This window comes from Stenella coeruleoalba, assembly GCF_951394435.1.
Source record: "Stenella coeruleoalba genome assembly, contig: scaffold_140, whole genome shotgun sequence".
NCBI classification, from domain to species: Eukaryota; Metazoa; Chordata; class Mammalia; order Artiodactyla; family Delphinidae; genus Stenella; species Stenella coeruleoalba.
In genome coordinates this window covers 366,178-388,922 of record NW_027646299.1, presented here as the reverse complement: position 1 = coordinate 388,922, position 22,745 = coordinate 366,178, and the positions used below count along the sequence as shown (strand labels likewise).

The 22,745-nt window shown below is 41.5% G+C and overlaps 1 long non-coding RNA gene across 1 annotated transcript in view; it reads right to left on the bottom strand.

Moving 5' to 3' along the window:
- LOC307181184 overlaps positions 1 to 21,977 on the bottom strand; it is a 28,163-nt gene extending 6,186 nt beyond the window's left edge. Inside the window, exons 1-2 of the long non-coding RNA XR_013826085.1 lie at positions 21,896 to 21,977; positions 20,312 to 20,397 (exon numbers count right to left, since the gene is read on the bottom strand). This is a non-coding gene — a long non-coding RNA (uncharacterized lncRNA). The remainder of the gene's footprint in view (positions 1 to 20,311; positions 20,398 to 21,895) is intronic.
- Positions 21,978 to 22,745: the final 768 nt, after the last annotated feature.

The following is a 22,745-nucleotide window of genomic DNA, read 5'->3' as shown; positions in this document are numbered from 1 at the left end:
CCAGGAAGGCTCTGCTGCCCAAAAACCCAGAGTTGGAAATGTAGAAATTCTGCTGCCTTGTGGCCGTTTTCCGCAAGAGCGGCGTTAAGCCCACAGCTAATGTTCTCTTAACATTCACAAGGACTCAGGGCTGCAAAGGACACCTGCCCTAAACAACTGTGCTGAGGTAGGGAATGGACAATAAAATTCAAAACTGGCAAATTTTTCAAGACGATAGTATGAAGAGGTAAGTTTGACTCACTCTCTTGTTTAAAAAAAGGAAAATGGGTGAAAGCTCAACCTCAGGAATTATTAGACTCATGCAAATCTAATGTACAAAAAGGTTTCAACTCACACCAGTCGACTGACCATCAGCAAAAGGTCTACAAACAATAAATTCTGAAGGGGTTTTAGAGAACTGTGTACCCTCTAGCTGCTGGTGAGATGTAACGTGGTAAGAGCCAATAATGAGAACAGAAAGGAGCTACGATTAAAAGTAAAAGTTGAGGTACCATTCGATGCAGCAGTCACACCACTGGGCCTCTCACCTGAGAAGACCAGAATCGAGAAGACGCGGGCTGCAAAAGCTGCACTGCAGCCTTATTCACAATAGCCAAGACAGTGAAGCCACCAAAATGTCCATCAACAGATGTATGGATGAAGAAGAAGTGGTCCACGTTCACAATAGAATATTAGCCATGGAAAACAATGAAACACTGCTATTTGAGGTGCCATAGATGAGCTTGGAGATAATCACAGAATATGAGGTAAGTCAGAAAGCAAAAGACCTATATCCTATGATATCACTGATAGGCGTTATCTAATAACTAACACAAATGAACATATTTCCACAGAGAAAGACACTCACAGACTTAGAAATTAAGTATGCTTATCTAAAAGGAAAGGTGGGCAGAATGGATAAATTAAGATTAACGTTACCATACGTATACAAATACATATAATAAACATATATCAAAAAGACGGACCATATAGCAAGGGAGGTCTATGGAACACTGTAATATTTTACATGGGAAGAGGATCTGAACATGAATAGACATATATATTGTACAAATGAACCAGATTGTGTACATCTGGACAAACAATATCTAATCATTACCCCGATTAAATAAATTTTAAAAACCAAGATGTAATGAGACATAAACTTATGGGCGTTCCTCCTGGCACATTCCATTCTAACTTAAAACCTAGGACCACGACTTCCAGAAAGGCTCTGCTGCCCTAGTACCCAGATTTGGGAAAGGACAAATGCTGCCTCCTTGTGGCCGTTTCCCACAACAGCAGCTTTAAACCCAGTGCTAATGGTCACTAAATATTCACCAAACTTGCAGTTCTGTAATGACATCTGCCCTCCAAAAAAATCCTGGGGTCGAATATCCACCAAAAATTCAAAAGAGGGCAACCTTCCAAGAAGACAGCTTCAAGAGATAGATTGTACTCACACTTGATTTTTAACAGAAAGGAAAAAGGCGTGGAAAATGATGAATTTTAGGAATTTTTAAAGTCATGCAAACCCAAATTACAAAAACCTATCAGGTCACAACAGTCAGATTGGCCATTAGCAAAAATGCTGCAAACTATAAATGCTGAAGGGATTGTGGAGAAGTTCGTACCCTCGGCTCTAAGGGAGACATGGTAAGAGCCACTAATGAAAACACAATGGAGGTGCTTTGAAAAGGTAAACATTGAGCTACTAGTCAATCAGTCATACCCACTGCTGGGACTATCACCTGAGAAAATGAGAATCAAAAAGTCACAAGCTGGCAATCTTGCACTCCAGCAATATTTAATATAGCCAACACTTGGAAGCAACGAAAATGTCCCTCAACAGAGCAATGCACCAAGAAGTGGTCCATATACAAAATGGAATATTATTCCGATAAAAATATAAATTAAATTTAAAAAACAAACAAAAGTAAGGAGACATCAGCCTTTGGGGGTTTATCCGGGCACATTCCACTCTAATTTATAACCGAGGAAGACCACCGGCCGGAAGCTCTGTTTCCCTAGTACCAGCATGGGGAACAAAGAAAGGCTGCCGCAATCTGGCCGTTACCTGCAAAAGCAGCTTTAAAGCCTGTGCTAATGGTCACTTCATGTGAACAAGTACTGCAGGGCTGTAAATGAAACCTGCCCTCAAAATGTTTTGAGGGAGGTAATGGCCAATAAATTTCAAAATGTAACACATACTTTAGAAAACACTTTGAAGAGCTAAGCTGTAATCACAGTTTGAAAAATAAAAAGGACATGACTTAAAGCTCAATTTCAAAGGATTATGAGTCATATGCAAATTCAACCACAAAGAGGTATCAGCTCACACCAGTCAGAATATCCATCAGCAAGAAAACTACAAACAATAAATGCTGAAGCCATAAAAAGAAACGAAATTGAGCTATTTGTAATGAGGTGGATAGACCTAGAGTCTGTCATACACAGTGAAGTAAGTCAGAAAGAGAGAGACAAATACCGTATGCTAACACATATACCTGGAATTTAAGGGAAAAAAATGTCATGAAGAACCTAGGGGTAAAACAGGAATAAAGACAGAGATCTACTAGAGAATGGACTTGAGGATATGGGGAGGGGGAAGGGTAAGCTGTGACAAAGGGAGAGAGAGGCATGGACATATATACACTACCAAACGTAAGGTAGATAGCTAGTGGGAAGCAGCAGCATGGCACAGGGAGATCAGCTCGGTGCTTTGTGACCGCCTGGAGGGGAGGGAGGGTGGGAGGGAGGGAGACGCAAGAGGGAAGTGATATGGGAACATATGTATATGTATAACTGATTCATTTTGTTGTAAAGCACAAGCTAGCACACCATTGTAAAGCAATTATACTTCAATAAAGATATTAAAAATAAATAAATAAATAAATGCTGAAGGTGTTGTGGAGAAATGCATACCCTCAACTTTAAGTGGGATGTAACCTGGAAAGAGCCAATAATGAGCACAGAATCGTGGTGCATTTAAACGGTAAACCCCGAGATACCATATGATACAGGATGCCCACTCCTGGGCCTATAACATAAGAAGACAGAATTGTAAAGACACAGGCAGGCAAATGTGCAGTGCAGCAGTATTACAATAGCCAAGACATGGAGGCAACCAAAAAGTCCATCAACAGGTGAGTGGACAAAGAAGAACTGGTACATGTACAGATGGAATATTATCTAGGGAAAAAAATGAAACAATGCCATTTGCAGCACCGTAGATGATTCTAGAGGTAATCAGGCAAATTGTACTAAGTCAGACAGCAAAAGACACATATCCTATAATATCACTTATAGGTGTTAGCTAAAAATTGATACCAATGAAGATATTTCCACAGAGAAAGGCAATCACAGATTCATTAAACAAAGTTATGGTTCACCAAATGGAAAGGTGTGAGGACTGGATACATTAGGATATTGGGGTTAACATAGATATAGAAACACATGTGAAATATATAATCACCAAAGACCTATGGAATACCAAGAGAAGACTACTCAACATTGTGTCACAAGCTACATGAGAAAACGATCTGAAGAAGTATAGATACATGTATATGTGTAAAAGAACAACATCTTACACACCTAGAACAAACAAAACATTTTAATCAAATTTGCTCTGATAAAAAATAAACATTAAAAAAAGAACAAGAAAAAAAAGAGAGAAAAAAAGGGGAAAAAAAGAACGAGAAGTAATGAGACATACACTTAAGGGGCTTTTTGCTGGCACATTGCATTCTAATTTACAACCAGAACACGACTTCCATTAAAGCTCTGTCATCACTAATAAAGCAGCTTTATAAGCAATGTTGAAGGTAGCTTAAAAGAATTCTCACTAATTATTGACAGTAACAAGAAAACAAACAAAAGTAAAAATCTCACGGCAAAAAGTATACATAGAGTAAGGGTAGTAGATCAAACACTTATTAAACTTCTGTAAAGAATAAAAGACAACAGTAGTATTTTTTTTAAAGAGAGGGGCCAAATAAATCAGAACTGAAAGAGATGATGTTACAAGAGCCACCACAGAAATACAAAGTATCCTAAGATACACACAGGGTAACTCAGGGCTCAGACTGGACAGAGCCCACTCTCCATTCCCCTGTACATGACTTACAGGAGCCTCAGGAACTGAGGAGGGGGTCCTTGAGGAGAGGCACAAGATAGAAGATGTTAGGCATTAACATGACTGCATTCATTTTAAACGTGCCTGAACTACATTCACATGAGATGATTTTGTCCTGTTTGTACATCAGCACCTCTAGTCGGAACTGCAGATCTTTGGTTTCACCACCTCTATGACAGCATTAGCTTCACCTGCTGTGGACTGTCTCCTATAGGATTTCTAGAACCACAAAACATCGAAGCTTCACAGGACCCAGAGTCTGTGCGACTCCACTCAGAGTCTCAACTGCATTCAGAGACTCAGAGTCTCAACAGAGACTCCACTCTTGGAGGACACACACAAAGTAGTGTGCACATCAGGACCCAAGGGAAGGAGCAGTCACCCCGTAGGTGAATGATCATACCTAGCTGCTAGTTTTAGAGGGTCTCCTGCAGAGGTGGGGTGTGGCTGCAGCTCACCATGGGGACAACGACACTGACAGCAGAAGTTCTGGGAAATACTCCTTGGCGTGAACTCTCCCAGAGTCCACCATTAGCCCCACCAAGAGCAAGGTAGGCTCCAGTGCTGGGTCGCCTCAGTCCAAACAACCAACAGGGAGGGAACCCAGCCCCATGCATTAGCAGACAAGTGGATTAAACTTTTTATTAAACTTTTATTTAATCCACAGACAAGCAGATTAAAGCTCTGCCCACCAGAACAACACCCAGCTCTACCCACCACCAGTCCCTCGCATAAGGAAGCTTGCACAAGCCTCTCAGATAGACTCAATCACTGGAGAGCAGACAGCAGAAGCAAGAAGAACTACAATTCTGCAGCCTGTGGAAGGAAAACCACATTCACAGAAAGATAGAGAAAATGAAAAGGCAGAGGACTTTATACCAGATCAAGGAACAAGATAAATCCTCAGAAAAACAACGAAATGAAGTGGGGATAGGTAACCTTCCAGTAAAAGAATTCAGAATAATGATAGTGAAGATGATCCAAAACCTTAGAAAAATAATGGAGGCAAAGATCGAGAAGATGCAAGAAATGCTTAACAAAGACCTAGAAGAATTAAGGAACAAACACCTAGAAGAATTAAAGAACAAACAAACAGAGATGAACAATACAATAACTGAAATGAAAAATACACTAGAAGGAATCAGTAGCAGAATAACTGTGACAGAAGAACGGATAAGTGACCTGGAAGACAGAAAGGTGGAAATCACTGCCATGGAACAAAATAAAGAAAAAGAATGAAAATAAATGAAGACAACCTAAGAGACTTCTGGGACAACATTAAATGCAACAACATTCGCATTATAGGGGTCCCAGATGGAGAACAGAGAGAGAAAGGACTCGAGAAAATATCTGAAGAGATTATAGTTGAAAACTTCCCTAGCATGGGAAAAGAAATAGCCACCGAAGTCCACGAAGCGCAGAGAGTCCCAGGCAGGATAAACCAAAGGAGAAAAATGCCGAGACACACAGTAATCAAATTGAAAAAATTAAAGACAAAGAAAAATTATTGAAAGCAACAAGGGAAAAATGACAACATACAACGGAATTCCCATAAGGTTAACAGCTGATTTCTCAGCAGAAAATCTACAAGCCAGAAGGGAGTGGCATGATAAATTTAACGTGATGAAAGGGAAGAACCTACCACCAAGAGTACTCCACCCAGCAAGTATCTCATTCAGATTTGATGGAGAAATCAAAAGCTTTACAGACAAGCAAAAGCTAAGAGAATTCAGCACCACGAAACCAGCTCTACAACAAATGCTAAAGGAACTTCTCTAAGTGGGAAACACAAGAGAAGAAAAGGACCCACTAAGACAAACCCATAACAATTAAGAAAATAATAATAGGAACATACATATTGATAATTACCTTAAACGTGAATGGATTAAATGCTCCAACCAAATGACACAGGCTCACTGAATGGATACAAAAACAAGATCCATATATATGCTGTCTACAAGAGACCCATTTCAGACCTAGGGACACATACAGACTGAAAGTGAGAGGATGGAAAAATATATTCCATGCAAATGAAAATCAAAAGAAAGCTGGAGTAGCAATACTCATATCAGATAAAATAGATTTTAAAATAAAGAATGTTACAAGAGACAAGGAAGGACACTACATAATGATCAAGGGATCAATCCAAGATATAACAATTATAAATATATATGTACCCAACACAGGAACACCTCAATACATAAGGCAACTGCTAACAGCTATAAAAGAGGAAATCAACAGTAACACAATAATAGCAAGGGACTTTAACACCTCACTTACACCAATGGAGATCATCCAGACAGAAAATTAATAAGGAAACACAAGCTTTAAATGACACAATAGACCAGATAGATTTAATGGATATTTATAGGACATTCCATCCAAAAACAGCAGACTACAAGTTCTTCTCAATGGCACACGGAACATTCTCCGGGATAGATCACATCTTGGGTCACAAATAAAGCCTCAGTAAATTTAAGAAAACTGAAATCATATCAAGCAGCTGTTCCGACCACAATGCTATGAGATTAGAAATCAATTACAGGGAAAGTAACGTAAAAAACAAACACATGGAGGCTAAACAATACATTTCTAAATAACCAAGAGATCACTGAGGAAATCAAAGAGGAAATCAAAAAATACCTAGAGACAAATGACAACAAAAACACGATGATCCAAAACCTATGGGATGCAGCAAAAACAGTTCTAAGAGGGAAGTTTATAGCAATAAAAGCCTACCTCAAGAAACCAGAAAAATCTCAAATAAACAATCTAACCCTACACCTAAAGGAACTAGAGAATGAAGAACAAAACCCAAAGTTAATAGAAGGAAAGAAATCATAAAGATCAGAGCAGAAATAAATGAAATAAAAACAATAACAAAGATCAATAAAACTAAAAGCTGGTTCTTTGAGAAGATAAACAAAAATGATAAACCTTTAGCCAGACTCAAGTAAAAGAGGGAGAGGACTCAAATCAATAAAATTAGAAATGAAACAGGAGAAGTTGTAACAGACACCACAGAAATACAAAGCATCCTAAGAGACCTCTACAAGCAACTCTATGCCAATAAAATGGACAACCTGGAAGAAATGGACAAATTCTTAGAAAGGTATAACCTTCCAAGACTGAACCGGGAAGAAATAGAAAATATGAACAGACCAATCACAAGTAATGAAATTGAAAGTGTGATTAAAAATCTTCCAACAAACAAAAGTCCAGAACGAGATGGCATCAGAAGTGAATTCTATCAAACATTTAGACAAGAGCTAACACCCAATCTTCTCAAACTCTTCAGAACTTTTCAGGGGAAGGAACACTCCCAAACTCATTATATGAGGCCACAATCACCCTGATACCAAAACCAGACAAAGATACTACAGAAAAAGAAAATTAAAGACCAATATCGCTGATTAATATAGATGTAAAAATCCTCAACAAAATACTAGGAAACAGAATTAAACAACACATTAAAAGGATCATGCACCATGATCAGGTGGGGTTTATCCCAGGGATGCAAGAATTCTTCAATATACACAAATCAATCAATGTGATACACCATATTAACAAATTGTAGAATAAAAATATGATCATCCCAATAGATGCAGGAAAAGCTTTTGACAAAATTCAACACCAATTTATGATTAAAAGTCTCCAAAAAGTGGGCATAGAGGGAATCTACCTCAACATAATAAAGGCAGTATATGACAAACCCACAGCAAACATCATTCTCAATAGTGAAAAACTAAAAGCATTTCCTCTAAGATCAGGAACAAGACAAGGATGTCCACTCTCACCACTATTACTCAACATAGTTTTTGGAAGTCCTAGACACAGTAATCAGAGAAGAAAAAGAAATAAAAGGAATACAAATTGGAAAAGAAGAAGTAAAATTGTCACTGTTTGCAAATGACACGATACTACACATAGTGAATCCTAAAGATGCCACCAGAAAACTACCAGAGCTAATCAATGAATTTGGTAAAGTTGCAGGATACAAAATTAATGCACAGAAATCTCTTGCATTCCTATACACTAACAATGAAAGATCAGAAAGAGAAATTAAGGAAACAATCTCATTCACCATTGCAACAAAAAGAATAAAATACGGAGGAATGACCCTACATAAGGAGGTAAAAGACCTGTACTCAGAAAACTATAAGACACTGCTGAAAGAAATCAAAGATGATATAAACATATGGAGGTATAAACCATGTTCTTGGATTAGAAGAATCAATATTGTGAAAATGACTATAGTACCCAAAGCAAGCTACAGATTCAATGCAATCCCTATCAAATACCACTGGCATTTTCTACAGAACTAGAACAAAAAAATCTTAAAATTTGTATGGAGACACAAAAGACCCCGAATAGCCAAAGCAGTCTTGAGGGAAATTAAAAGAGCTGGAGGAATCAGACTTCCTAACTTCAGCCTATACTACAAAGCTACATTAATCAAGACTATATGGTACTGGCACAAAAACAGAAATATAGATCAATTGAACAAGATAGAAAGCCCAGAGATAAACCTACGTACCTATGGCTAACTCATCTATGACAAAGGAGGCAAAGATATACAATGAAGAAAAGACAGTCTCTTCAGTAAGTGGTGCTGGGAAAACTGGACAACTACACGTGAAAGAATGAAATTAGAACACTCCATAACACCATACACAAAAATAAACTCAAAATGAATTAGAGATCTAAATGTTAGACCAGACACTATAAAATTATTAGAGGAAAACATAGGCAGAACACTCTATGACATAAATCACAGCAAGATCCTTTTTGACCCACCTCCTAGAGAAGTGGAAATAAAAACAAAAATAAACAAATGGGACCTAATGAAACTTCAAAGCTTTTGCGCAGCAAAGGAAAACATAAACAAGACGAAAATACAACCCTCAGAATGGGAGAAAATGTTTTCAAATGAAGCAAATGACAAAAGATTAATCTCCAAAATTTACAAGCAGCTTGTGTAGCTCAATATCACAAAAACAAACAACACAATCCAAAAATGGGCAGAAGACCTAAATAGACATTTCTCCAAAGGAGATATACAGATTGCCAATAAACACGTGAAAGGATGCTGAACATCACTAATCATTAGAGAAATGCAAATCAAAACTACAGTGAGGTATCAACTCCCAGCAGTCAGAATGGCAATCATCAAAAAATCTACAAACAATAAATGCTGGAGAGGCATTTACTGGAGAAAAGGGAACGTTCTTGCACTGTTGCTGGGAATGTAAATTGCTATACCCACTAGGGATAACAGTATAGAGGTTCCTGAAAAAACTAAAAATAGAAGTACCATACGACCCAGCAATCCAACTACTGGGCATTTGCCCTGAGAAAACCATAATTCAAAAAGAGTTATATACAACAATGTTCATTGCAGTTCTACTTACAATAGCCAGGACATGGAAGCAACCTAAGTGTCCATCGACAGATAAATGGATAAAGAATATCTGGCACATATATAAATGGAATATTACTCAGCCATAAAAAGAAACAAAACTGAGTTATTTGTAGTGAGGGGGATGGACTTAGAGTCTGTCCTACACAGTGAAGTAAGTCAGAAAGAGAAAAATAAATACCGTGTACTAACAGAGATATATGGAATCTAAAGAAAAAAGTTTATGAAGAACCTAGGGGCAGGACAGGATTAAGGACACAGACATAGAGAAAGGACTTGAGGACACGGGGAGGGGGAAGGGTAAGCTGGGACGAAGTGAGAGAGTGCCATGGACATATATACATTACCAAATGTAACATCGATAGCTACTGGGAAGCAGCCACATAGCACAGGGAGATCAGCTCGGTGCTTTGCGACCACCTAAAGGGGTGGGATGTGGAGGGTGGGAGGGAGATGTAAGAGGGAGGGGATATGGTGATATATGTATATGTATAATTGACTCACTTTGTTATACAGCAGAAACTAACACTCCATTGTAAAGCAATTATACTCCAATAAAGGTGTAAAAGGAAAATAAAAAAGAAAGAAGCCCAGAGATAAACCTACACACCTATGGTCAACTAATCTATGACAAAGTAGGCAAGACTATACAATGGAGAAAAGACAGTGTCTTCAATCAGTGGTGCTGGGAAAAATGGACAGCTACATGTAAAAGAATGAAATTAGAACACCCCCTAACACCATACACAAAAATAAATTCAAAATGGATTAGAGACCTTAATGTAAGACCGGACAGTATAAAACTCTTAGAGGAAAACATAGGAAGAATACTCTAACATAAATCACAGCAAGATCTTTTTTGATCCACCTCCTAGAGTAATGACATAAAAAAGAAAACTAAACAAATGGGACCTAATGAAACGTAAAAGCTTTTGCAAAGCAATGGAAACTACAAACACAAAAAGACAACCCTCAGAATGGGAGAATATATTTGCAACTGAATCAATGGACAAAGGATTAATCTCCAATATATATAAACAGCTGATGCAGCTCAATATTAAAAAAACAAACAACCCAATACAAAAATGGGCAGAAGATCTAAATAGACATTTCTTCCAAAAAGATGTAGAGATGGCCAAGGAGCACATGAAAAGCTGCTCTACATCACTAATTATTAGAGAAATGCAAATCAAAACTACAATGAGGTATCACCTCACACCTGTTAGAATGGGCATCATCAGAAAATCTACAAACAACAAATGCTGGAGAGGGTGTGGAGAAAAGGAACCCTCTTCCACGATTGGTGGGAATGTAAATTGATAGTCACTATGGAGAACAGTATGGAGGTTCCTTAAAAAACTAAAAATAGAATTACCATATGATCCAGCAACCCACTACTGGGCATATACCCAGAGAAAACCATAAATCAAAAAGACACATTCACCACAATGTTCATTGCAGCACTATTTACAATAGCCAGGTAATGGAAGCAACCTAAATGCCCACAGACAGACGAATGGATAAAGATGTGGTACATATATAAAATGGACTATTAGCCATAAAAAGGAATGAAATTGTGTCATTTGTAGAGACGTCGATGGATCTAGAGACTGTCATACAGAGTGGAGTAAGTCAGAGAGAGAAAAACAAATATTGTATATTAACGCATATATGTGGAACCTAGAAAAATGGTACAGATGAACCAGTTTGAAGGGCAGAAATAGAGACACAGATGTAGAGAACAAATGTATGGACACAAAGAGGGGAAAACCATGGGGGGGGTGGCGGTGGGAGGAGTTGGGAGATTGGGATTGACATGTATACATTTATATGTATAAAATAGATAACCAATAAGAACCTGCTGTATAAAAATAAATAAAATAAAATGAAAAATAAAATTTTTTAAAAAACGGAAAAAAGTTATTCCCTTCACATACATGTATTTATATGAATGAATTATTTCCATGCTTACATCCATAAGTACAAAAAAGAGGAATAAAACCTACCTTGAAACAAAAAAGAAAAAACAAAACAGAACCCACCAGTTATACAGATGAAAACCCTATCAGGGCACTTGCTTCAGTGGTAGACAATTCTGAAGTTGGTCAGAGGTGGGGAATCATCTCGCATGCAGCCAGCAGCCCCCCCCGCAAGGAGTGTCCTCATTACAAGCCTGGGGGACTGTGCCGAGGCATCTGTGAGTAAACGTGAGATGAGCCCCAGGCCAGCTGCTGCTGAACTGTTCCCAACCTTCCCAGGTAAAACACCTGAATATGTACAAGGACTTGAAAGCCTAGAGGAAGGGCCATGGAGCCACACGAGTGACAGCATGCCAGCCGACTTGGTGCCTGCAGGCCAGCCAGGATGGTACTGGCCCTGGGTGCTCTTCTGGAAGATTTCCATTTCCCTGCCTGAGATACCCGTCCTGTCCCTGCCCCCACTGTTTTTTTCCTTCCTCACCTCTGCCCAGGGAGAAATTCCAGCAGCAGGTATGGGTGACACATCCTCTTCCTTAGCAGGTGGCAGCCTGGCAACTGCTGCAGAAAGTCCAACAGAGCCCCACTCACACTGGGCCACCCACAAAGCTGTGGCCTCTCACTCCCTCCCACCAGCCCAGCCCCGAGACTGCTGACAGGGCAGAGAAAATGGCGTCAGGCACGGCTGCAGGGGCTCTTGCTGCCTGGAGTGGTATTTATATTGATCTCAACCCAGGCACACCTGGGGAGGGCTGGCCGGCACGGTAAGGCTGCCCAGCTCAGCCAATCATCACCCCTCAGGGGCTCACAGTTGCAGAAAATGGAACTTGCTGAACCGGCCAGGTCCAAGGAACAGGTGTGGGCTCCTGAGAGTCAAGATAGACAAGGGGCTGCAGCTTTGGCTTGTTTTCTAATCATTTTATCTGGCCCATGAGTGGGAGACAACTTCAAGAAAACACTCTCCTAATGAGAGGAACCCAGGAGTCAGGGAGAGGAGGGGTGGGTGGTGGTTGGAGACAGAGGCCTGGTGCCCCGGGTGCAGTGGAAGTCTCTGGAAGACCAGGTGGAGGGAGGCCGTACAGAGTGATGACCAGGGTCACAGACCTGTCGCAGCTGCTGTTTGTTAGTTCAAGTCCTGCTCTGAGGTGCTCTGTGTCAGCTCTGAGTGACAGGTGAGCTGGGGGTGCTCTGCAATGAGGGCTATGTGCATGGTTCCTGTGTGCCCAGCCCTGCCACGGTACCTGCAAGGGTAGCTCTGTATCCGGGGATTGGTCTGACCACGAGAGCCCCATGGGCTGCTGGGGACCTGGTAAAGAATGTCAGGACAGTCAGTGAAGCCACCGAGGATATACCTCCAGCTGCTCCTAATTCCTACACCCTGCTGGTCATTCTACCAACCACCAGGACATGGTATTCTGTATTAGTCTTCAATGATGCCTTCTTTTGTATTCCATTAGTCCCAGAGTCACAAGAAATTTTGGCTTGTGAGTGGCAGGACTCAACATACAACTAAAACAATACTTCCGGGCCGTCTTGCCCCAAGGGTGCAAAAATTCCCACACCGTCTTTGGGGAAAGCTTAGGTAAAGACCTAAAAGTTCTACCTCTGGAAAAGGAAACCCTCCTTCAATACGCAGATGACATTCTGATCGCCAGCCCTACTAAGGAGGCCTCTGAACTACCAAGCCAATAAAGGATAGAAGTCGTCCAAAAAGAAGCTCAAATATCACAGACTGCGGTGACCTGCCTGGGCTTCATTCTCACAGAAGGTCAGAGAAGCCCATCCCAGGAAAGGGAAGAAACCATTTTCAGCCTTACCCCTTTCTAAAACTAGAAGACAGCTTAGGGGTTCCTGGGGAGGCCAGGGTTTGCTGCTTCTGGATCCCTAACTACAGTCTACTAGCTGGGCCTCTATATGAAACACTGAAAGGAAAAGATGATGATCCTTTTGAATAGAATCCAGAAGTGGCCTTTCAAGAATGGAAAGAGCAGTCAATTCAGACCCTTGCCCTGGAACTCCCTAATTTAGCTAAACCCTTTGACCTTTACATTCCCGGTGAAAGGTGAATCGCCATTGGAGAATTAGTGCAAAAACTGGGACCACTTGAAATGGAACAATGCAAGAATGCCATCCAGGTAGGATAAACTATGGTCACCAAGGGGCTTGACCCACTGCCACATCTGGCCAAGATACTGGCGGTATCTAAAAACCTGGAAATCAGCAGCCCAAAAGGCCACCTCCCTCCTAAGGGAAAAGGACCCCACGTGGTGATCCTAACCACCAACCATGCCCTGAAGTTGCAGGGTTCGTTCCGTTGGCACACCGACCTCGAGTGAGGAGGCCTTCCAACTCCAACATCCAGAGAGATAACCGGGGGCAACAGGGCACCATGACGACTCGTGTGAACATCACTTGACCTGGAGTTTTTCTCATAAAACAACAAGAGTGTGTCCCAAAACAGTAGACTACTGCTTGCAGGACTTACTGCACCCAGAGGGGAGCTAATAATCTTGGCGGGGGAACCGTATATCACACTGTCACTATAGAAAAGCCTACAGACACCGTGATGATGGTGGCCAATAAGACCGGCTGGACTCCTGTTTACTTCAAAAGGCTGTTGACTCAGTGGCCATCATGGTCCTTGATCACCACTGACCCTGGACTGTCTGGGAGTTGAGTGGGCAGGGCTCTGACACCTGGTGCTGTTTGTACGTTAATTCAGGGGCCTAATTGAAGAAAGCACAGACTACTGGTCAGAGCATCTAGGCTGGCAGAAACGGTCAGCCTAAGGTGGCCGAACAAATGTGGGGCGGGGTGAAACCGGCCCCCACAACGTCTCTGCACATCTCTTTCCTGGACCCTTAAAGGTCATTAGAATCTATAACACTTCCAATGCTGGTGTTCAGGTGGACGAGCAAGGAGGCAGGGGGCCTGGGGAAAATCAACGTCACCTGGAGGCTGCTGGGGAGAAGCTCTGACCCTCGCCCCAGGGTATGAGGGCTCCCAACTCAGCACTCAGCAGTTACAGAAGAAGGGTCTGCACCCTCAGAACTCCAAGAATGAGGAACGGGACAAAAGGCAGAGGAGGGGTTTGTCCCCAGCAAAGCCCATTAAAAATCCCTGGGAGATAAAAATAGAATCTGTTCAATAAAGTCAAGTCTAACTTTTTTATCCTTTGTGCTTTGTCTAATTTCACGTACTCCTAGGGTCTCGCATGCAGAGGCTCCACACCCGCCACTTCAGACCAGATTTCCTAGTGCAGAATGGCTGGGTCGACACCTCAGCTCCTGGGGCCCAGTGCAGACTCCACGATATAGAGCCTGAGCTGCAGCCAACCCAGCCCTTGAAAGCTCTGTCCCCTCCCTCCCAATGACTCTGACAGGATCTCTACACAGCAGCCCAGCCCACAGCCCACGGGGTAGTGCATGCTCTCACCTCTCCATTCTCTGATCAAAATATAAAGTTTCCTTTGCTTGTGAACCAAACTCAGTCTCGATCTGTTGGCCCCAATGACACTGGGCAGGGGAACACTTGTTGGGGTCCACTCTGGAGGATCAGTAACAGAAATTGAGACTATTGTAACCTCAATGAACAGATGTGTGAGCCAAACTGTAGTTAACATAGAACAGTGTATAAGGCTCGGGTAAAATAAGATGTTTCTAACACTTCCATTTGATATTTCCATCACTTTTTATAAGCAAGTTCAGTGAAAGGGTTTGTCTTATTTGTCAGGTCAATATTAGAGAAACGAAGTGATTTCTTTCCAAGGATGTACATCTAATAATCTTGGTTAAACCTTCAATCTTGTTTTAAATGCTTTTCCATTGAAAATGATACCTCTCTTTCAGCTCCCCCATTTCTGAGAAGTATAAAATCTTATAATTTATTATTACCAAAGGGGAAAGGTGGGAGGAGGGATAAATTAACAGTTTGGGATTAACACATACACACTGCTATGTATAAAATAGATCATCAACAAGGAACTACTGTATAGCACAGGGAACTACACTCAACATTTTGCAATAACCTATAAGGGGAAATAATCTGAAAAAGAATAGATATTTTTATTGACATCATCTATCAATGACAGTTAAAGTGTAGCCTAAGGGAAGCTGGTGGTGAGTGCTTCTGACCCTGAAGACTTCAATCATCTAAAGTTTGGACTCTGCCTACTTCCCAAGGCCCTTAATGAACATATGTGTAGCCGTAGCTTAAAAAATTCCCCAGTTTGGGTTTCGGGGAGACACTGATTTTGAAAAAGCCCTGGTGTTCTCCTTACATGAATGGGACTCTTCCTACTGCTAAAACATGTCTGTCACACCCAGAGGATAGTATACCGTCTGATCGGGAAGAGTTTGGAAAAGGCATCTCATCTCCTCATCTCCTGGTGCTCGGGTTCACCCCTCCAGCGTCTTTACTAACAGTCTCCCCACTTGGAGATGTCAGCACTGTCAACATCCTGTTGCGTACAGTTTGGAATTTGTCCAGAGGATGAAGCGGAAGGATGAGGAACAATGAGAGACAAGTCCTAGGTGTTCAGACAGGCACATGTCACTCTAATTTCCAATCAGGAAGACGAATTGACCAAAGGCTAGGGTTGCCCATGGAAACAGTATAGGGCTTGAGGAAATCCTGCTGCTTTGTGGCCAGTTCCCATAAACACAAGTTGAACAATGGAACTCAGGGGCAGTAAAATTCACGAAACTGCAGAGTTGAAAATATCCATCACTGAAAAATGTCTTGAGGAAAGTCAGAGAAAAGGACTTGTAAGCAAGGGAGAATGGCAGGAAAGGGATTTGAGGAGGTAGAAAGGACTCGCCATTAAGCACAAGAAAAGGAGCTGAACATTGCCAACATTGCAGTTGGCCAAAAAGGGTGTATGCGTTTTTTTCTGTATATATTCAAGAAAAGGGCATACACTTTTTTAGCCAACCAAACAGGTGGGCACTGGAAGTCAATACTACAAAAGATATCACTTCGCATCAGTCACAAGAGCCATCCTCATAAAGCGTAAACAACAGAAATGCAGGACAGGGCAATGAGAAGAGGGAGCCCTGTGAGACTTATAGTGGAAATGTATATTGCCAACGGCCATTCTGGAGAAGTATATTGTGTTTACTAAAGCATCTAAAAAATGAGCTACAGAGCATAGGGCACTTGCACTCATGGGCGTATATCTTGGGAAAAACAAAAATCGAGAGGACACAGGCACCCCAATGTTTACCCCCTCTCTGTTTAAAAGATCCTCGACTAGGATATAACTTAAATGTCTCTGGAGGGAAAAAATGGATAGAGATGAGGTACTTATGTAGAGTGGAATATTACTCAGCCTGGAAATCAATGAAATATGGCCAGTTGTAACAACTCTGGAGGAGTTACGTATGATCATTCTAAGTGACAGAATTCAAAAAGAAAAAGACACATATCATAAGATATCACTTAAAGGTGGAATCCAAAATAGCTACACATGAAATAAATTACAAAACAAAAACATAGTCAAATATGTAGAAAACACGCATAAGGCTGCTAAACGGGAAAGGTGGGGAGGGGTGAGGCATCATCCAGGAGGTTGAAATTAGCAAAGATACCATTCCAAATACCAAACTGATAATCAACAAGGCCTACACGGTAGCTAAAAGAACTACACTCAGCACACTCAAGTCACCGGAAAAGAATATATACGACTGGTAAGAATCTGAAAAAGAATTTACTGATGTCTCTCTGTACGTGAATCAAGTGGATGTACAGCAGCAAGAAACAGAGCTTTGAAAATCAGCTGTAACCAATATAGTAATAAATTGAAAAAAATAAACGACAGAGAGACAGAGAAAACCTCTTACAACTTTTCCTCAGGGACGGTGATGCAACATGGATTGAACACGTCTAGACCCACAGCAGGATGAGACATAAGGCTGGAAACTGTTCGCGCTAAGAGAAATGTGAGCTTGGGTGAGGAAATGCACACCCTTTAAAGTAATACTACCTGGTGCCCATTCAATGGGTCCCAAATCTGCAGGTTCAAGGGATCTTCCTACAGCTAAAACATGCATGGAAAACCCAGAGGACTGTACACCATGTGATCGGGAGATGTGTCTAAAATGCAGCTCATTTATCCTCTCCTGGTGCTCCTGTTCACCATTCCAGCCACATTACTTAGAATCTCCCCACTTGGAGAATCAGCACATTTCAACTTCTGTTTCACACATTTTGCAAATTGTGAGGAGGATGAACGGGAAGAGGGGGAACCAATGAGAGAATAGTTGTAGGGGTTTGGACGGGCACATATCACTCTAATTTCCCATTAAGAATAAGAATTAAAAAAAGGCTCAGCCCACCTCGCTGGAGCCAAAATATGGCCTGAAGCAATCCTGCGGGTTTGAGGCCAGCTCACAAAAGAGCAACTTAAAAAATGGAGCTCAGGGTCACTGCAATTCACAAACCTGCAGAGTTATAAATGAAAACTAACGTCCAAAATTATGTTGAGGTAAGGCAAAGAAGAGGATCTGAATGCAAGACAGAATTGCAAGAAACAGATTTCAAGAGATAGATTGGACTCGTCTTTAAAGCACATGAAAAGCGGCAGAATTTCGACAATGATGCAGTTGGCCCAAAAGGGCGTATGCGTTTTTTCCTGATTATATCCAGGAAAAAACGCATATGCACCTTATGGGCAAGGAACCAAGCAAGCAATGCAAATGTGCACAACAAAGAAGTCTCACTTCCCACCGGTCAAAAGGGCCATCCTAAAAAATTGTAAAAACCAGAAATGCAGGACAGGCCATGGAGAACAGGGAGCCTTTATACGCTGATGGGCAGTGTGTGAACTGCCGAGAGCCACTCTGGAGGAGTGTATGGTGGTTCCTAAATCATCTAAAAAACAGAGCTACAGAGCATAGGACACTTCCAATCATGGGAGTATATCTAGGGAAGTCTAAAAATCAACAAGACACAAGCACACCACAGTTTAGGGCTACTCTGTTTACAAGAACCTCAACTTCAGTACACCTTAAATATCCCAGGAAAGAGAACAATGGATAAAGAAGATGTGGTACTTATGTACAATGGAATATCTCTTCACCATGAAATCAATGTAATAAGGCTAGTAGAAGGATAAAGAGTGGATTTAGGTCCGATAATACTACTTGAAATAAGTCAAACAGAAAAAGAAACATATCATAAGATATCACTTATAGAGGGAGGGTAAATATGGCTGCACAAGAAATGAATTACAGAACAGAACAGTGTCTCACACTTAGAAAACACACTTATGTCAGCTTAAGGGGAAAGGAGAGGTGGGGTGATGCATAAAACCAGAGTTTGAAATTAGCACAGATACCGTTCAATAAACCAAATAGGTATTAGACAAGATCTACACCTTGCTCAATGAACTGGCCTCAACACACCCTATACACCGCAGAGAAATATATCTGAGTAATAAGAATCTTAAAACCCATGTATTGATATATCTCCATAAGGGAATCAAGTGTGTGCAGAGCGGCACAAACACAGCAGTGAAGATGAGCTAAACCCCATTATAGAAATAAATTTTAAAAACAAAACGCAGAAACAATGAAAGAGAGAAAAATTCTTACAAAATTCGCTCAGGGGCTGTGATGCAACCTGGATTGACCACATATAAACCCACAGCTGGATAAGACATAAGGCTGGACACTTGGGGCTGAGAGGATTGGTGAGCTTTGGTGAGCAACTGCCAAAAGTTTAATGCAATACTTCATGCTACTCATTCCAAGGGTCCCAACACTCCAGGTTGAAGGGAATCTTCCTACAGCTAAACCATGCTTGGGAAACCCAGCGACTGGTATACCATATGATCAGGAAAGGTTTCTAAAACACACCTCATTGTTCCTCTCCTGGGGCTCCGGATCGACATTCCAGCCGCTTTACTAACAACAACCTCACATGGAGAGTCAATGCCTTTAAGTCCCAGTATCGCACAGTCTGCAGATAGTGCGGAGGATGAATGGGTTAGGGGGAACCAGTGAGAAACTAATGTAGTGGTTTCAATGGGCACATGTCACTCTAATTTCACATCAGTAAGAAGAATTAACCAAAGGCACAGCAAGGTGTCCCACAAGAACAATAGGGCCTGAAGGAATCCTGCGGTTATGAGGCAAGATCACAAAAATAAGAGCTGAAAAATGGAGCTCAGGGCCACTGCAATTCAAAAACGTGCAGAGTTATAAAGGCCAACAATTTTCAAAAAGGATATTGAGGAAAGGCTATGAAGAGGCATTGAAAGAAAGGCAGAATTGCAGGAAACCGATTTCAGGAGGTAGACTGGAATTGCATTTAAAGCATAGGAAATGAGGCAGAACGTCGACAATGATGCACTTGGCCAAAAAGGGCGTATGTGTTTTTTCCTGAATATATTCAGGAAAAAACGCATACGCGCTTTTTGTACAACCAAGCAAGCTTGCAAAGGAAATCTGCACTACAATGAAGTCTCACTTCCCACTGGTTAAAAGGGCCATCTGAGAAAAGTGTAAAATCCAGAAAGGCAGGACAGGCCATGGAGAACTGGGAGCCTTGTTATGCTGATGGGCGGGATGTAAATTGCCAACAGCCACTCGGGGAGAACTGTATGGTGTTTCCTGAAACATCTAAAAAACAAAGCAACAGAGCCTAGGGCACTTCCACTTATGGTCCTATAGCTTAGGGAAATTAAAATCAAAAAGACACAGCCACCCCAAAGTTTGGGACAGCTCTGTTTACAAGAACCTCATTTACGGTAAAAGTTCAACATCGTAGAAAGTGAAAAATGGATAAAGAAGTTGTGGTACTTACGTAGAATGCAATATCACTCAACAATGAAATCTATGTCATCAGGCCCGTAGCAGCATAATGAGTGGATTCAGGTATGATAATTCTAACTGAAATAAGTCACACAGAAAAAGAAACATCATAAGATATCACTAATACACGGAATGGAAACTTGGCTACACAGGAACTGGATTGCAAAACAGAACAGGGTCTCAAATTTAGAAAACCAACTTATGCTTGCTTAAGAGGAAAGGTGAGTTGGGGTGCTGCATAAAACCAGGGATTGAAATGAGCACAGATAAATTTCCTTAAGCCAAATATGGAATGGACAAGAGCTACTCCTTGCTCAACGAAATAGACTCAACACCCCATATTAAACGCCTAAGAATGTACCTGACTAGTAAGTATCTGAAAACCTATGGATTGCTATGTCTCCGAAAGAGAATCAAGCGTGTGTACAGGGGCATAAACGCAGCAGTGATAGGATTGGAGAGGTTCGGTGAGCAAATGAAGACCCTTTGAAGTCATATTGCATGGTACCCATTCCACGGGTCTCAACTCTCCAGGTTTAAGGGATTCTTCCTTCAGCAAAAACATGCATGTGGAACCCAGAGTATCATCAACCGTGTGATCGGGAGACGTGTTCAAATATGTCTCAGTTTTCGTACCCTGGTAATCGGGTGCAACATTCCAGACGCTTTACTAACACTCTCCCATCTTGGAGAGTCAGTGCCTTTAACCTCCTGTTTGGCCCAGTTTGCAATTTCTGCGGAAGATGAACAGGAATAGGGAGACCCAATGAGAGACTAGCTGGAGGTGTCTGGACGGGCAAATTTAACTCTCATTTCCCACCAGGAAGAGGAAATAAACAAAGGCTCAGTGTGCCGTGCCGGAAGCAGATTAGCGCCTGAAGCCATCCTGCAGTGTTGCGGCCAGCTCAAAAGAAAGCGAGTTGAAGAAAGGAGCTCAGGGGCACTGTAATTCACAAACCTTCAGAGTTATAAATGACAGCTATCGTCCAAAAATATACTGAAGTAAGGCTGCCAAGAGGACTTGAAAGCGGGGCAGAATTGCAGGAAACCGATTTCAGGAGGTAGACTGGAATTGCATTGAAAGCATAGGAAAAGAGGCAGAACGTCCACAATGATGCACTTGGCCAAAAAGGGCGTATGCGTTTTTTCCTGAATATATTCAGGAAAAAACGCATACGCCCTTTTTGGCCAACCAAGCAAGCTTGCAAAGGAAATCTGCACTACAATGAAGTCTCACTTCGCCCCAGTCAAAAGGGCCATCTGAAAAAAGTGTAAAATCCAGAAAGGCAGGACAGGCCATGGAGAACTGGGAGCCTTGTTGTGCTGATGGGTGGGATGTAAATTGCCAACAGACACTCGGGAGAAGTGTATGGTGTTTCCTGAAACATCTAAAAAACAAAGCAACAGACCCTAGAGCACTTCCACTTATGGTCCTATAGCTTAGGGAAATTAAAATCGAAAAGACACAGCCACCCCAAAGTTTAGGACGCCTATGTTTACAAGAACCTCATTTACAGTACAAGTTCAACATCGCAGAAAGTGAAAAATGGATAAAGAAGTTGTGGTATTTACTTACGAAGCAATATCACTCAGCAATGAAGTCTATGTCATCAGGCCCTTAGCAGCACAATGAGTGGATTCAGGTATGATGATTCTAACTGAAATAAGTCACACAGAAAAAGAAACATCATAAGATATCACTAATACATGGAATGTAAACTTGGCTACACAGGAAGTGAATTACAGAACAGAACAGGGTCTCAAATTTAGAAAACCAACTTATGCTTGCTTAAGGGGAAAGGTGAGTTGGGGTGCTGCATAAAACCAGAGATTGAAATGAGCACAGATAAAGTTCCTTAAGCCAAATATGGAATAGACAAGAGCTACTCCTTGCTCAACGAAATGAACTCAACACCGCATATTAAACGCCTATGAATGTACCTGACTAGTGAGTATCTTAAAACCTATGGATTGCTATGTCTCTGAAAGAGAATCAAGCATGTGTACAGGGGCATAAACGCAGCAGTGATAGGATTGGAGAGGTTCAGTGAGCAAATGAAGACCCTTTGAAGTCGTATTGCATGGTACCCATTCCACGGGTTTCAACTACCAAGGTTTAAGGTATTCTTCCTTCAGCTAAAACATGCATGTGGAACCTAGAGTATGATCAACCATGTGATCGGGAGACGTGTTCAAATATGTCTCAGTTTTCGTACCCTGGTACTCGGGTGCAACATTCCAGACGCTTTACTAACACTCTCCCGACTTGGAGAGTCAGTCCCTTTAACCTCCTGTTTGGCCCAGTTTGCAATTTCTGCGGAAGATGAACAGGAATAGCGAGAACCAATGAGAGACTAGCTGGAGGTGTCTGGACGGGCAAATTTAACTCTCATTTCCCACCAGGAAGAGGAATTAACCAAAGGCTT